Source organism: Heterodontus francisci, unplaced genomic scaffold, assembly GCF_036365525.1.
Source record: "Heterodontus francisci isolate sHetFra1 unplaced genomic scaffold, sHetFra1.hap1 HAP1_SCAFFOLD_184, whole genome shotgun sequence".
Taxonomy (NCBI): Eukaryota; Metazoa; Chordata; class Chondrichthyes; order Heterodontiformes; family Heterodontidae; genus Heterodontus; species Heterodontus francisci.
The window spans coordinates 950403-967009 of record NW_027141723.1 but is presented as its reverse complement, the minus strand read 5'-3'; the positions used below and the strand labels follow the sequence as shown (position 1 = coordinate 967009).

The 16607-nt window shown below is 44.2% G+C and overlaps 1 non-coding gene across 1 annotated transcript; it reads right to left on the bottom strand.

The window, feature by feature from the left end:
• Positions 1 to 10777: 10777 nt before the first annotated feature.
• trnar-ucu (transfer RNA arginine (anticodon UCU)) lies at positions 10778 to 10868 on the bottom strand. Its single transcript is given in 2 exon segments — positions 10778 to 10813; positions 10832 to 10868. It is a non-coding gene; the product is annotated as a tRNA-Arg (tRNA).
• Between the last annotated feature and the right edge of the window lie 5739 nt (positions 10869 to 16607).

Genomic DNA, 16607 nt, shown 5'->3' with positions numbered 1-16607 from the left:
ATTCCCCGCTTCCCCCCATCCCACTCTCTGACTGCTCACTCCCCGCTTCCCCCACCACCACCCCCATCCTGCTTTATGGCCGCTCACACTCCAGGCCATGTGCTCTGCCGCTTCCCTCCTCTCGGCCACTCGCTCCAACATTGCCCCATCACCTCTCGAGGCTCGCCTTGCTTTATCGGGTGGTGCGGTGAAGAATGATCGAATGTTGGAGCGAGAGGCCGAGAGGAGGGAAGCAGCATGGCTTAGAGCTAGTGTCTGGAGGGACGTGGGGGGGAAGCGGGGCGTGAGTGGACGGAGAGAGGGCAGTGCGGGGGTGGGGGGGTAGCAAGCGGCCGGAGGGCGGGGGAGCGGGGTAGCGAGGAGCGGGCTGTGAGCGGCCTGGAGTGAGTGGCTGAGAGGGGGTAGAGAGTTTTCCCGCGCATGCGCCACTTCGTCCTGGAAGATGTAGGCTGAGCATGCGCAGCATCTCAGAGCGCAGGAGACTGTTTGTGCATGTGCGAGCTTGGAGCGCTCTGATGACGTCGGCTGGCTGCTGCATTGTCAGGAATCACTTTGAATTTAATAAGCGTACAAAACAGAAAGGGGAGAGTATTCATTCATTTATCAATGACTTGTACAATCTCACGGAGGATTGTGAATACCGCAACTTAAGAGAAGAGCTGAATGGAGACAGGATTGTGTTCGGGGTATTAGACAACACCCTTTCAGATCATCTACAGTCCAGGGCTGATCTCACATTAACGAAAGAGTATCAATTGAGCAGACAAACAGAGGTTAGAAAGTTTAACCAATCCGTTGTTCGAGGGGACAGGGAGAGTCTGATCTCGAGAGCAGCAGACTCAATTGAATTTGTTGAGAAAACAAAAGGAAAAATTAGTGGTAAAAGACAAGAAAGACGGGAAGAGCATCTAGTGGTAGCTGCAACCAATTGCAGTAGGTGTGGCCGAGAGAGACACAAGTGGGAAAACCGCCTCGCCAAAGAAGCTGAGTGTTTTTCCTGCAGAAAGATGGGACACTTTCAGTCAGTGTGTGGCAGTAAAATACCAGCACTGAATATAATTAAAGGGAAATCCCCAGAGAGCAAAATCATTAATGAAGTACAGGATATCCAAAGTGTGGAAATACATTTTTTAGGTGAAATCCAGGAAATAAAGTGAGAGTTGCTGGACGACAGAAATTCTAAAATATTTTAAGACAGAGGTAGATAGATTCTTGATAAACAAGGGGGTGAAAGGTTATTGGGGGCAGGTGGGAATGTGGAGTTGAGGTTAAAATCAGGTCAGTCATGATCTTATTGAATGGTGGAGCAGGCTCGAGGGTCCGAGTGGTCTCCTCCTGCTCCTAATTGGTATGTTTGTATGTAAGAAAACATGTTCTAGATACAATGAGAACTATCATTTGTTTGGAAATGGATTTGAACCCTTTTATCAAAAGGTTATAGAGCTTTAATTTTTCTACAATTAACAGGCAAATCCTTGTGGAGTTGAGATTGACAGAAACAATGGGCTGGATTCTATAGAGCCCTCGACGTCGAGATCTGTGGTGGGGGTGGGGTGGGGGCCGCTTGAAGATGGCCCCGGATGAGACCCGCCACGGACCTCAACGCCGGCAGGGCCTGGCTCGATATTGCCGGCGACGACGAGGCCTTGTGGGGGATCTCCACCGCTCGGCAACGGGACCACAAACCTGCATTAACTTTTATCCCATCGCTTCCTGATGTTCCGCTGCGATCTTCAGCCCAGTGGCCGGCACTGCCGTGCCTTCGGAGCCCCATCCGGGCAAATGAGGTGCAACACTGGTGGGGAGGGGGGAGAAGGTAAGTTTCTCAGTGTGGGGGTGGGGGGACGGAGTCAAATTAATGTCATGGGTGTAGGGGATGGTGGGAAGGGTTATAGTTTACAGTTTGTGCAGTTTTGGGCGGAAGGTCAGATGGTAAAGGTAGGTTTTGGGAGAGAAGGGCAAATAATTAATTTAACTGTTATTGGGGGGATGGGAGAGAGGCAAAAGCAATGTATTTATTTCATTTCATTTAATCTTCCTTTAAATATTTTCCAGTAGGACTAACAGCCCTTTAAAATGGCTGACACTCCAGTTCAGTACTCAGGCAGTGCTGCACTATCAGAAATGCTATTTTTCAGGTGAGACAGAAAACTGAGGATCCCTCTGCCCTCTCAGGTGGATGTTAAAGGTACCATGGCACTATTTCAGAGAATAGAAGGGGAATTATTTCTGGGATGCTGGTCATTGTTTAACCCTGAATCAACATCACTTCAAAACAGATTATCTCGTTTTTATCACGTTGTTGTTTCTGGGAGCTTGCTGTGCGCACATTGGCCACCATGTTTCCTACATGACTACAGTGACTACACTTGGAAAGTCCTTCATTGGCTGTAAAAGGCTTTGCAATGTCCTGTGGTCGTGAAATGCAAGTCTTGCTTTTTCCATTGTTATCAGTGTCATTGTGATCAAAAGATAGGATTCGTGAACACAAAGTTTAAATCAATTTTGATTAAAATAATGTAAAAGCATCTATATTCTTGCACTGTACTTAATAATCTCCATCTTCCTATCCTTACAGAGTGCAATGTCATCGACCCTGAAATTGATTCCAGAATCTCATAGAATCTTAGACTCATAGAAAGTTTAAGGCACAGAAAGAGGCCACTTGGCCCTCAGACAATTTCAGCCCAGTTCTGATGAAAGGTCACAGACCACAAACGTTAACTCTGTTTCTCTCTCAACAGATGCTGCCAGACCTGCTGAGTATTTCCAGCATTTTCTGTTTTTATTTCAGATTTCCAGCATCTGCAGTATTTTGCTTCTGTTTTAATTTGAAAGTTAAAACTGAACCACCTGTTTACAATTCACACTGGGGTCTCCCATGAAATGATTCTGTATAATATTGATATAATGAATACAGATTCCGACACAGAGCTTCCTGTGGGGAATTGGGGATATGAAAACCAGCAGACTCTGCAGGGATTTCCACTGGGAGCACAAATTCACAAAATCTACCTTTTATATATCGATTCATTTTGATTGTCCTTCTGGAAAATTATTTTGCAACAATTTAAACACCAACCCACAGCTCCATGACTGGGTCAATTATGAGGTCATCCTCTGACAGGTCATGTGACAGCTGGAGCCACAAGACATCAGAACCAGATTTGTGACTGGATTAAAACCCGGAATCCTGTCCCAATTGATTTTCAAATAAAGCTGTTGCTGTTTGAAAACACAGCAGTTAAACTTTCTGCCTGACCATGAGGGGAGCTCGGGAGAAATTTACAAAACTCAATCCTTCAACAAAATAGTTCAAAAATCATTCATATCGAAATCATGTGAGGATTCATATGCAGTAGAGAAACAAGCAAATACAGAAAGTACAGAGGAGAGCTGAAAAAGGAAATGAGATCAGCAAGAGAATGTATGAGAAAAGATTAGCAGGTCACATAACTGGGAACACTGAAGTCTTTTACCAACATATGGACAGTCAGTGAAAGGGGGGATCAATTAGGAGATCCTGTGGAGACAGAGGGTGTGGCTGAGGCACTAATTAAGTATCACAAAATAAGCGGATGCTGCAAATGTCACAGTAAAGGAGGAGGAAGTGAAGAAATTGGACAGGATGAAAATAGATAAAGAGGAGACAATTACAAGGTTGGCAGCTCTCACAGTAGAAAAGTCACCCAGTTTGAATGGGTTGCATCCTGGGTTGCTGAGGGAAGTAAGGGTGGAAATATCAGAGACTCGAACCACAATCTTTCAATCCTCCTTAAATATGGGAATGTTGCCAGAGGACTGGAGGATGCAGGTAAGCTTGGGTAGTTCGGTATTAGTTTAATTTGACCATTTTTATAATGTATCCATTGTAATAACGAACAAGGTCAAGAAAGCCATTTTATAATTAACACATGACCAAAGGAGCCATTTTGTGTTCAGTACGAACGTGCCGTGTGGAGGACAATATTTGTGCTTAAACATTCGCACAACACGGGAAGAAACGGTTACCGATTATAAGCTCTCACTCAATTGGTGCAGAGTATGAGCGCCAGGGGTTACTTCTGACAGTTGAAGAGATCATCGCATCTCATTGGATAGCTACCACCCACTCCAAGCTGGGCAGCCCCCAATCAGTTAGGTGCTGTCCTGCCACGACCTGCTTGCTTCAATGGGTGCTTGGAGCTTAGAGAGTCATCTCTCAACAGGCGGATCGATAATCAATGCACCAAGAAAAACAAGCTCAACAAAGAAGACACCAGTCCTTCGCATCACAAGCTGGAATGTGAGGACCATGTGTCCTGGCCTTACTGACACCCTTCTGCAGGTTGATGACACACACAAGACAGCTGTGATGGACAAAGAACTCACAAGGCTCAATGTGGACATTGCTGTGCTGCAAGAAACTAGACTCGTCCAAAGTGGATCCCTCAAAGGGAAACACTACACCTTCTTCTGGCAGGCGAAAGCCCAAGAGGCAACTCGTGAGCATGGAGTGGTTTTCACAGTAAAAAACACGCTACTTGTGATGAGTGAACCACCCACAGTAGGCTCAGAGAGACTTCTTACTCTTCACTTGTCAACAAGCGTGGGCCCAGTTAATCTCATGTACATCTATGTCCCGACACTCACCTCCACCCCAGATGTCAAGGATCAATTCTATGTGACACTTGAGACTGCCATCAGTAGAATTCCCAGCACTGAGGGACTGTACCTTCTAGGAGACTTCAACACAAGCTTGGGTACTGACTACACAGCTTTGCCAATGTGCATAGAGCACCAGGGGATTGGCAAGATGAATGAAAATGGACAGAGTTTGCTGGAGCTATGCTGTCACCATAGATTCTGTGTGATGAACAGCTACTTCCAGGTCAAGCTGTGCCACAAGGTGTCCTGGAGACATCTGAGATCACGCCACTGGCACCAGCTGGACCTTATCATCACCAGTGCAAACACCCTCAGCAGTGTCCTCATCACTCATAGCTATCACAGCGCTGACTGTGACACTGAGCACTCCCTGGTGTGTAACAAGGTCAGGCTTCAGCCAAGGAAGCTTCATCCATCCAAGAAGAACGTCGTCCTCAGATCAACTCTTGATGAACCACTGATCCAGAACGGACCCAGGAGTTCCTCAACATCCTCGATCAGGCTCTTTCAGACAACAATGCTCAAGGTCTCAGTGCGGTGTCAAAGTGGAATCATCTGTTAACAAGCAGATGGAAAGGTGAGTGGAGCATTACCTTAAACTCTACATAACGGAGAATATTGTCATTGAAGTGGCTCTCAGTGCCATTCCAGACTTCCCTGTCATGGAGGAGCTGGACAGTGACCCCACCATAGTGGAGCTCAACAAAGCCATTGACCATCTTGCCAGTGGTAAAGCCCCGGGAAATGATGGTATTCCACCTGGAATCATCAAGAGTGGAAAAGCGGTTCTACTGCAGCATCTTCATGAACTTCTGTGTCTCTGTTGGAAGGAAAGATCTGCACCTCAAAACATGCGTGATGCAAACATTGTCACCTTGTGCAACAATAAGGGGGAATCGCAGTGACTGCAGCAATTAGCGAGGCATCTCCTTGCTAAGTATTGTGGGGAAGGTCTTTGCTCGCATTGCTCTGACCAGATTGCAGACCCTGGCATCACACATCTATCCTGAGTCTCAGTGCAGCTTCAGAGCTGGTAGATCGACAGTCGACATGATTGTCTCACTTCGGCAGTTACAGGAGAAGTACTGTGAACAGTACAGACCACTCTACATTGTCTTTACATATGAACATACGAATTAGGAGCAGGAGTGGGCCACTCGTCCCTTCGAGCCTGCTTCACCATTCAATAAGCTCATGGCTGAACTGATTACTCCACATTTCCATCTACCTCCGATCACCTTTCACCCCCTTGCAGATAAAGAATCTATCCATCTCTCCCTTAAAAATATTCAAAGACTCTGCTTCCACCGCCTTTTGAGGAAGAAAATTCCAAAGACTCACGACCCTCTGAGGGGGAAAATTGCTCCTCATCTCTGTCTTAAATGGGTGACCCCTTATTTTTAAACAGTGACCCCAAGCTCTAGAGTCTCCCACAAGGGGAAACATCCTTTCCACATCCACCCTGTCAAAACCCCTCAGGATCTTGTATGTTTCAATCATGTCGCCTCTTTCTCTTCTAAACTCTAGTGGATACGAACCTAGCCTGTCCAATCTTTCCTCGTAAGAGAGCCCACCCATTCCATGTATTAGTCTAGTAAACCTTCTCTGTACTACCTCCAATGCATTTACATCCTTCCATAAATAAGGAGACCAGTACTGTACTCAGTGTTGCAGAGGAGGTCTCACCAATGCCCTGGAGAGCTGAAGCATAACCTCCCTACTATTGTATTCAATTCCCCTGGCGATAAATGATAACATTCTATTAGCTTTCCTAATTACGTGCTGTACCTGCAGACTAACCTTTTGCGATTCGTGCACTAGGACACCCAGATCCCCTGCATCTCAGATCTCTGCAATCTCTCACCATTTAGATAATATGCTTTTTTATTCTTCCTGCCAAAGTGGACAATTTCCCACTTTCCCACATTATACTCCATTTGCCAGGTCTTTGCCCAGTCACTTAACCTATCTATATCCCTTTGTAGCCCCCTTATGTCCTCTTCACAACCTACTTTCCTACCTATCTTTGTCATCAGCAAATTTAGCAACTATACTTTTGGTCCCTTCATCAAAGTCATTTCGAGAATTGTAGAATGTTGAGGCCCCAGCACAGATCCCTGTGGACCACTCGTTACTTCTTGCCAACCAGAAAATGACCAATTTATGCTGACTCTCTGTTTTCTGTCAGCTAGCCAATCCTCTATCCATGCCAATATGTTACCCCTGACACCATGAGCTTTTATTTTCTGCAATAACCTTTGATATGTCACCTTATCCTTCTGGAAATCGAAGAACAATACATCCACCGGTTCCCCTTTATCCACAGCACATGTAACTCCCTCAAAGAACTCCAATAAATTGGTTAAACATGATTTCCCTTTCACAAAACCATGTTGACTCTGCCTGATTACCTTTATTTTTTCTAAATGCCCTGCTATAACATCCTCTGTAATAGCTCCAAACATTTTCCCGAAGACAAATGTTAAGCTAACTGGCCTGTCGTTTCCTGCTTTCTGTCTCCCTCCCTTTTTGAATAAATGAGTTACATTCACTCTTTTCCAATCTAATGGAACCTTCTCGAATCTAGGGAATTTTGGAAAATTAAAACCAGCGCATCAACTATCTCACTAGCCACTTCAGGACCTGGCGACTTGTCAGCCCGCAGCTCCAACAATTTGTTTAGTACCACTTCACTGGTGATTGTAATTTTATTGAGTTCCTCCCTCCCTTCCATTTCCTGACTTACAGCTAATACTGGGGTGTTATTTGTATCCTCAATAGTGAAGACCATTCCAATGTATCTGTTCAATTCATCTGCCATCTCTTAATTATCCATTATTAATTCCCCAGACACACTTTCCATAGGACCAACACTCACTTTGTTAACTCTTTTCTTTTTAAAATATCTATCGAAACTCTTACTAGTTGTCTTTATATTTCTCGCTAGCTTTCTCTCGTACTCTAATTTTACCTTCCTTATCAATCTTTTAGTCATTCTTTGCTGTTTTTTTATATTCTGTCCAATCTTCTGACCTGCCTCCCATCTTTGCACAATTATAGGCTTTTTCTTTAAGTTTGATAGTATCTTTAACTGTTTTCGTGAACCATGGATGGTGAGTCCCACCTTTGGAATTTTTCTTTCTCGTTGAAATGTATCTATTCTGTGTATTCTGAAATTTTCCTTAAATATCTGCCACTGCATCTCTATTGACTTATCCCTTAACCTAATTTGCCAGTTCACTTTAGCTAGCTCTGCTTTCATGCCCTTATAATTGCCCTTATTTAAATTTAAAATACTCGTTTGGGACCCACTCTTCTCTCCCTCAAACTGAATGTAAAATTCAATCATATTATGATCGCTACTACCTAGAGGCACCTTAACTATGAGGTCATTAATTAATCCTATCTCGTTGCACAATGCCAGGTCTAGTATAGCCTGCTCTCAGGTTGGCTCCAGAACTTATTTTTCAAAGAAATTATCCCAAAAACATTCTATGTACTCCTCATCTAGGCTACCTCTGCCCATCAGAATTTCCAGTCTATGTGGAGATCAAAATCCCCCATAATTATTGCTGTACCTTTCTGACAAGCTGCCATTATTTCTTTTTTTATACCCCATCCTGCAGTGTGGTTAATGTTCGGTGGCCTGTACACCACTCCCACAAGTGACTTCTTGCCTGTATTATTTCTCATCTCAACTCAAACTGCTTGTACATCGTGATCTCCTGAACTTAGGTCATCCCTCTCTATTGCGCTAATACCATCATTAATTAACAGAGTTACCCCACCACCTTTTCCAAGCTTCCTGTCCTTCCTAAATGCCATGTCACCTCCAATATTCTCATCCCAAACTCTGTCGCCCTGCAGCCATGTCTCTGTAATGACTATCAGATCGTACTTATTTATTCTATTTGTGCTCTCTGTTCATCTGTTTTGTTTCGAAAGCTCCATGCATTCAGATACAGAGCACTTAGTTTTGTCCTTTTATTATTTTTGTAACCTCTAGCCTTATCTGTTGATTTAATCTTAGATTTGTACATTTTGTCCCTTCCTGTCACAGTCTGTTTATCATTTCCCATATTTATACCTTTCTCTCTTGCCTTGCCTCTCCTCCTTGATTCACCATATCTTCCCAAATTTGATCCCTTGCCCCCACTATTCAGTTTAAAACCGTCTCTACGTCCCTCGTTATGTGGCTCGCGAGAACACCGGCACCAGCACGGTTCAGGTGTAGACCGTCCCAACGGTACAGCCACCTCTTTCCCTAGTACTGGTGCCAATGCCCCACGAACCAGAACCCACTACTACCACACCAGTCTTTCAGCCGCACATTACTTTCTCTAATCTTATTTGTCCTATGCCAATTTGCACATGGCTCAGGTAATAATCCAGAGATGATTACCTTTGAGGTTCTGCTTCTTAATTTGGTGCCTAGTTCCTCATACTGACTTTGCAGAACCTCTATCCTTGTCCTGCCTATGTCGTTGGTACCGACATGGACCACGACAACTGGATCCTCCCCCTCCCATTGTATGTTTCGCTCCAGCCCTGAGCAGACGTCCTGAATCCTGGCACCGGCAGGCAACACAGCCGTCTGGACTCTTGCTCTTTGCTGCAGAGAACAGTGTTAATCCACCTTACTATACTGTCCCCTACTACCACTACATTCCTTTTTTCTCACTCTTTGAGCCGCAAACACATTTTTTATTTTCAAAATATACTTTATTCATACAAATCTGCAAAAATTACATTGCCAAACAGTTTCAAACAGCACCAAAAAATACAAACATTGCAAGGGAGATCAGTTTCCTTCTCTCCTATCATGAGTTTCTTCACAACCCTTCCATTTCACTATTGTCATGCCAATTACAGTTTTACATTTACAGCAAAAGAAAATATCAACGATACAGTTCGAGGGATTTCCCATGGATCCAGCCCCTCAGTTCAGCTTGGTGGGGGGACCTTACACTGTGGTCTTTCCCCATTGAGCCTTTGCTGCGGCTGCTCCAAGCTTTAGTGCGTCCCTCAGCACGTAGTCCTGGACCTTGGAATGTGCCAGTCTGCAACATTCGGTGGTGGACAACACTTTGCGCTGGAAGACCAGCAAGTTTCGGGCAGACCAAAGGGCGTCTTTCACCGAATTGATAGTCCTCCAGCAGCAGTTGGTGTTTGTCTCGGTGTGCGTCCCTGGGAACAGCCCTGAGAGCACAGACCCCTGTGTTACAGAGCTGCTTGGGATGAACCTCGACAAAAACCACTGCATCTCTTTCCACACCTGCTTTGCAAAGACACATTCCAGGAGGAGGTGGGCGACCGTCTCTTACCCACCACAGCCAACGCGGGGGCACTGTGCGGAGGGGGCGAGACTTCGGGTGTGCAGGAAGGATCTGACGGGAAGGGCCCGTCTCACCACCAGCCAAGCTACGTCTTGGTGCTTGTTTGAAAGTTCTGGTGATGAGGCATTCCGCCAAATGACTTTGACGGTCTGCTCGGGGAACCATCCGACAGGATCCACCATCTCCTTTTCCCGTAGGCCCTTGAGGACATTCCGTGCAGACCACTGCCTGATGGACCGGTGGTCAAAGGTGTTTTGCCGCAGAAACTAAACACTTACTGCAGACGTGTTTGCCCTGGATCACACTGGCATCCAGGAGCTCCCACATGCTGCAGCTGTGACACATCACCTGTCCTGTCATCCTTAACGTGTTTCAATTCACTACTTAATTATTTTATTCAATTGTTTATTTTGTTGTATATTTTATTAAGCTTACCACTAGTTTGTTTACTATTTTAAACATTAGGACTAAAATGGACCTTAATCACTTACCAGACACTCATCAAACATGCAGCTTTTTCCAAACCAATCAACTACCTGCTTGCCTGTGATGTCACAGCTCAACAGATCCTCACCAAACAGCTCCTTCCACTGCACCGAAGCAAGAACCAAATCCTGTAAACTCACCCCAGCGGCTCTCTGTTTCCCTGCTCTCACTCTCCATTGTTATGTCACTTTTTGATTTTTTTACCCCAGCTCTGCTCCTCTCTCTCTCACTCTGTCTCTGAGTCGGTGCTTTTGACACACTTGTTAACTCTCTGTTCCGTCGTGCTCTTCTGTCTCTGGTCCAAAATCTGACTCCGGTGGGATTTGAACCCACAATCTTTGAATGCTTTCTTAATCATTATTTAGAAGTCCAACACGCTATCCATTGCGCTACAGAGCCGCACATATTTTGCTAAACATCACCAAGGCCTTTGACCTTGTCAGCAGAGACTGACTCTTCAAACTGCGATGGAAACTCGGCTGCCCTCCTGAACTCTTGGGCATCATCTCTTCTTTCCACGAGAACATGCACAGTTCCATCAGTTACAATGGAGCAACATCAGACACTTTCAAGATCAGCAGTGAGGTAAAGCAAGGCTGCGTGCTGGCGAAAAACTCTCTTAGGAACAGAGGAACATAGGAGTAGGCCATTCAGACCGTCGAGCCTTTTCTGACATTCAATTCGATCATGGCTGATCATCTACCTCAACGCCCCTTTCCCGTGCTCTCCCCATATCCCTTGATGTCATGAGTATCAAGATTTCTAACAATTTCTGTCTTGAACATGCTCAATGATTGAACAGCCACAGCTCTCTGGGGTAGAGAATTCCAATGATTCACCACCGTCTGAGTGTAGAAATTCAATTCGATCTCAGTTTTAAATGGCCTACTCCTTATTCTGAGACTTGGTCCCCTGATTTTAGACTCACCAACCAGGGCAAACATCCTATCTACATCCACACTGTCACGCCCTATAAGAATTTTATCAGTTTCAATGAGATCACCTCTCATTCTTCGAAACTTTAAGGAATGCAGGCCCAGTTTCCTCACAAGACAATCCCAACATCCCAGGGATTAGTCTGCTGACCCTCTGTTTCACTCCATCTATGGCAAGTATATCCTTCCTTAGATGAGGAGACCAAACTGCACACAATACTCCAGCGCGGTTTCACCAAGGCTCTATACAATTGCAACAAGACATCTTTACTCCTGTACTCATGACCCCTCGTGTGAAGGCCAACATACCATTTGCCTTCCTAATTGATTGCTGCACCTGCACAAGAGCTTTTAGTGTCTCATGAACAAGGACACCCAGGTCCCTTTGGACATCAACACTTCCCAACCTCTCACCATTTAAGAAATACTCTGTCTTTCTGTTTATTCCACCAAAGTGGAGAACTTCACACTTACTCACATTATATTCCATCTGCCATGTTCTTTCCCATTCACTTAGCCTCTCCAGGTTCCCTGGAAGCCTCTCTGCATCCTTCTCACAGCTCATACTTCACCGAGCTTTGTGTCATCTGCAAACTTGGAAATATTACATTTAATCCCTGCATCCAAATCATTTATTTCGGTTGTTAACAGCTGTGGCTCCAACACTCATCCTTGCAGTACCCCAATAGTAACAGCCTGCCATCCTGAGGAGGACCCGTTATTCCTGCTCTCTGTTTTCGGTCTGTTAACCAATTCTCAATCCATACCAGTATATTATCTCCAATCCTATGTGCTCTAATTTTGTTTACTCACCTCCTGTGTGTGACATTACCAAAGCATCCACTGGTTCTCCTTTATCTGTTCTCCAGGTAACATCCTCAAAAAACTCAACGGGTTTTTTCAAATCTGTTTTCCTTTTTATAAATCTATGTTGACTCTGCCCAATCATATCATTATTTTCCAACAGTCTAGTTATCACATCCTTTATAATTGGTGTATTCTTCTCCATGCTGCTATTGTACACTTTCAGTGACTCAGATGGGGGTGTTCACCTGTATATCAGAGCTGACGACAAGCTGTTCATCTTGGCAAGACTCCACTTGGACGTAGAGACTTGGACGTAGAGACTCCACTTTCCATCAACATTGACAACATCACTTTGGAGGTTGTCAACCGCTTCACATACCTTGTATCAACAATCACCAGCAATCTGTCCCTTGATGCTGAAATCAGCACCAGGATTGCCAATGCTGCAGCTGTCATGTCAAAGTTGAGAAGACGGGTGTGAACCGACAGCAAACTGACCGTAAATACAAAGCTCCACGTGTACCAGGCTTGTGTTCTCAGCACCCTCCTTTATAGTAGAGAATCATCAACAACTTATGCAAGCCAAGAAAAGCAGCTGAACAGCTTCCACCTCCACTGCCTCAGATGGATATTGGACATCTCCTGGCAGGACAGAGTGCCGAATGCGGAAGTACACCAGCGTGCAGGGATCCACAGCATGTTTGCCCTCTTGAGTCAGAGGCGGCTCTGTTGACTGGGCCAAATGAATGACAGTCACATTGCCAAATACATGCTCTGTGGTGAGCTTGCTATAAGCACAAGACCAACAGGTCAGGGAAAAAATCAAGTCATTTGGAGAGGTTTGAGTTAATGAAGGAGAGTGGGCATGGATTTATAAATGGAAGTTCATGCTTGATGAATCTAACTGCATTTTTTGATAAACTATCTGAGAAAGTTGATGAAGGGAATGCAGTGGATGTTCTTTATATGGATTTTACAAAAGCATTTTATAAAGTACCACATAAAAGGGTGGTTAACAAAATTGATGTTCATGGATTAGGAGGGTCAGTGTCCATTTGGATAGGAAATTGTTTTAAGGACAGAAAACAGCGAGTCATATGAAATGGTTCTTGGTCAGACCGGAGGATAGTCGACAGTGGTGTTCCCCAAGGGTCAGTGCCAGAACCATTGCTTTTTTTTGCTACAGATTAATGACTTGGATCTTGGAATATCAAGTAGAATCTCAAAATATGCCGATGACACCAAACTTGGAGGAGTGGCAAACAGTGAGGATGATATGAACTGCCTGAAACAGGATAGTTATCGGCTAGTAGGATGGGCAGACAGGTGGCAGATGGAATTTAATAGTGACAAGTGTGAGGTGATGCATTTTTGCAGAAGGAATAGGGAGAGGCAATATATACTCAATGCGACAGTTATGAAGATTGTGCTGGAATAGAGGGGCCTGGAGTACATGTCCATCATTCTTTGAAGTTGGCAAGACATATTGCGAGAGTGGTTAGCAAAGCATGTGGGATCTTGGGCTTTATAAATAGAGACATTGAGTACATAAGCAGGGTTGTTATGCTGAACTCTGGTCAGGCCCCAATTGGAGTGTTGCTTCCAGTTCTGCTCAGCAGACATTAGAAAGAATGTGAGGGTCCTTGAGAGGATGCAGAGGATATTTACCAGAATACTTCCAGGGATGGAGGGTTTTAGTTTCAAGGTTAGGTTAGAAAAACAGGGTTTTTTCTGCCTGTATCAAAGGAGATTGAGGGGAGAATTGATAGAGGTGTCGAAGGCTATGACAGTTTTCGATAAGTTGGCAAAGAAAAATTGTTACCATTAATATTGGTACAAGGACCAGGGGATTCAGATTGAAGGTTTTGGACAAGAGATGCAGGGGGAATGTGCGGAAGAGCTTTTTTACACAGTGATTGGTAATGATCTGTAACTCGCTGCCCCCGAGGGCGGAGGAAGTGGAGACAATCGTTGGTTACAAAAGGAATTTCGATGGGCATTTGAAGGAAATAAATTTACAGGGCTAGGGGGATCGAGCAGACGAGTGGGACTGACTGGATCGCTCCATGGAGAGCTGGCCTGTACTCGATGTGGCAAATGGCCTCCTTCCATACCACAAATGACCCAATGACTCGATGAGTCTATGTCACTCTCAGAATCAAGACAACAGAGTGACAGATTTAACACAACATTATAACATATGTTTTGTTTGACAAATTCAATAATAACTCGTCTCCACTCCTAGTATTTCTAAATCCCACACATTCACTATAATGTCAACAATTATTTCCTGTTGTGTCTCTCTCAGATTTGTAAACTTCACTATATTGGAGTGAGGTGACATCTACTGGCGGGAAGCAAGAACTGCAATCAAGCAGCAGAAACTCCACAGTCTGTCAGGGTTAAAGAAACATTGCAATATGAGGAAATAGTGAAGGGGTTTGATCGGGTTGATGGAAGCATGATTCCACTTGTGGTATCGTATGAAGCAAGGGCCGGAAATATAAAATTGTCGTTAATAAAAGAAATGAGGAATTCATGAAAAATGCATTTGCTTAGAGAATGGTTATAGAGATATACAGCACTGATATAGGCCCTTTGGCCCACTGAGTCTGCACTGACCATCAATCACCCATTTATACTTATCCTATGTTAACCCAGAATTCCCTACCACATCCCCACATTTCTCCTATCACCTACCCTGGGGCCAATTTACAACAGTCAATTTACCTATCAACCCACAAGTCTTTCGTCGTGGGAGGAAACCAGAGTACCTTGTGGAAGCCCACATAAACAACTTGCAAACTCCACACAGGCAGTATACAGAACTGAATCGGGGTCATTGAAGTTGTGAAGCTACAGTGCTCACCACTGCACCACCCTTAGAATGTGGATAGAGTAAAAAGTGAGATTGGATGGACAGAAGCAGTCTGAAAAGATGGCTCAAACAAAAGGTGAAAACCCTGAAATGTTAACTCTGTTTCTCTCTCCACAGATGTTGTCAGAGGTGCTGAGTATTTCCAGCACTTTCTGTTTTTATTTCAGCTTTGTAGGATATTGTTTTGATCTGAAAAAAATGCATGATCGGCTGTGGGTGCCAGTGAAATTCCACAGGAGCGAATAAAAACCATGCCAACGGTGGCTCGTTGGTCCAGGGGTATGATTCTTGCTTTGGGTATATAAGTGATTAATATGTGAGAGGTCCTGGGTTCAAATCCCAGACGAGCCCTTCTCTGTTGCCATGTTTAGTTTAAGGTCATCGATTGCTTTCAGCCTTCCAGAAAGCGGAATCGATTTCCAAACTGAGCCTGCTTGAGGACAGGGGAACTGGATTCAAAGAGCTTGTCGACAAAATTGAAATGAACAAAATATACAGATTGTCTAGTGGGAATATAAGGTAGCAACAGTAACTAAAGGCCTGCTCGGGTCAGCAAATGAAACCCGACCCAAGCCTGACAGCACCACATCCGACCTGGTCCGAGTCCTTTCATTTTTTTCCCGTGCCCGAACTGACCACCAGAATGTTCAGTTAAACTTGCTTCCGTTTTTCACTTTTTAAGCTTGAGCAGGTAAGGCAACAAAAACTGTAACTGGACTTGAAAGGTTGTTGAAATGTACATTAAGATTAGAGCTACGTACCGGAGGTGATGAGCTGAAGATTGTTACCATAGAAGTTAGTGATTGTTAGGTCACTAGTTAAAGAGAAACTCATGGAGTTGTGCCCAGACAGGTTGTCTCACACTGTATTGATTAAAATATTGATAGAAAATATCATTATACATTCCCTAGACTCCTGCTTTACAGGTTGAAATACTTTCTGCAAGTTTATCCAGAGAGCAGCTGAGATGCAGAGACCAGGAAGGTCTTGAGTGATTAATTATTATAAAATATACATTCTTATATTAAAGAGATTGTGCTCTACCTTCGATGGAATCGCTCACTGCAGACTAGTGCGGAGTGTTTCCCGCGTTGACGTCCTGGCTGTCACTGGATCTTGAGTCCAGGCCTCTGGATTACTGGTCCAGTAATCTTTGAAATTTCTCCCTTGATCTAATATTTTAATCTGGTTAGTCAGATTTTACAAAAAAAAATTCAATGATTTAAGACTGCTTCATGTTCAGCAGTGCCAAATGAATAAAGAAATTCAAATATATTCAAAATTATATATCAACTATTAAATACTAATGCCCAGCTTTGAATACAAAAAATGCCTCTAATTGTGTTCTGGTCTGGAATGGAATTCTTCAGTGTTTCTGTTTAGCTTGGATTGACTCGTCAATTTTCTTGTTTTTCACTTTGTCGATGCCTTTGAATAATTGTGGATCCCTCTTCAGGGTGTCTTCTTTCACCAGGTAGTTCTGACCTCTGATGATGTTGATCGTAATCAGCTTCAATT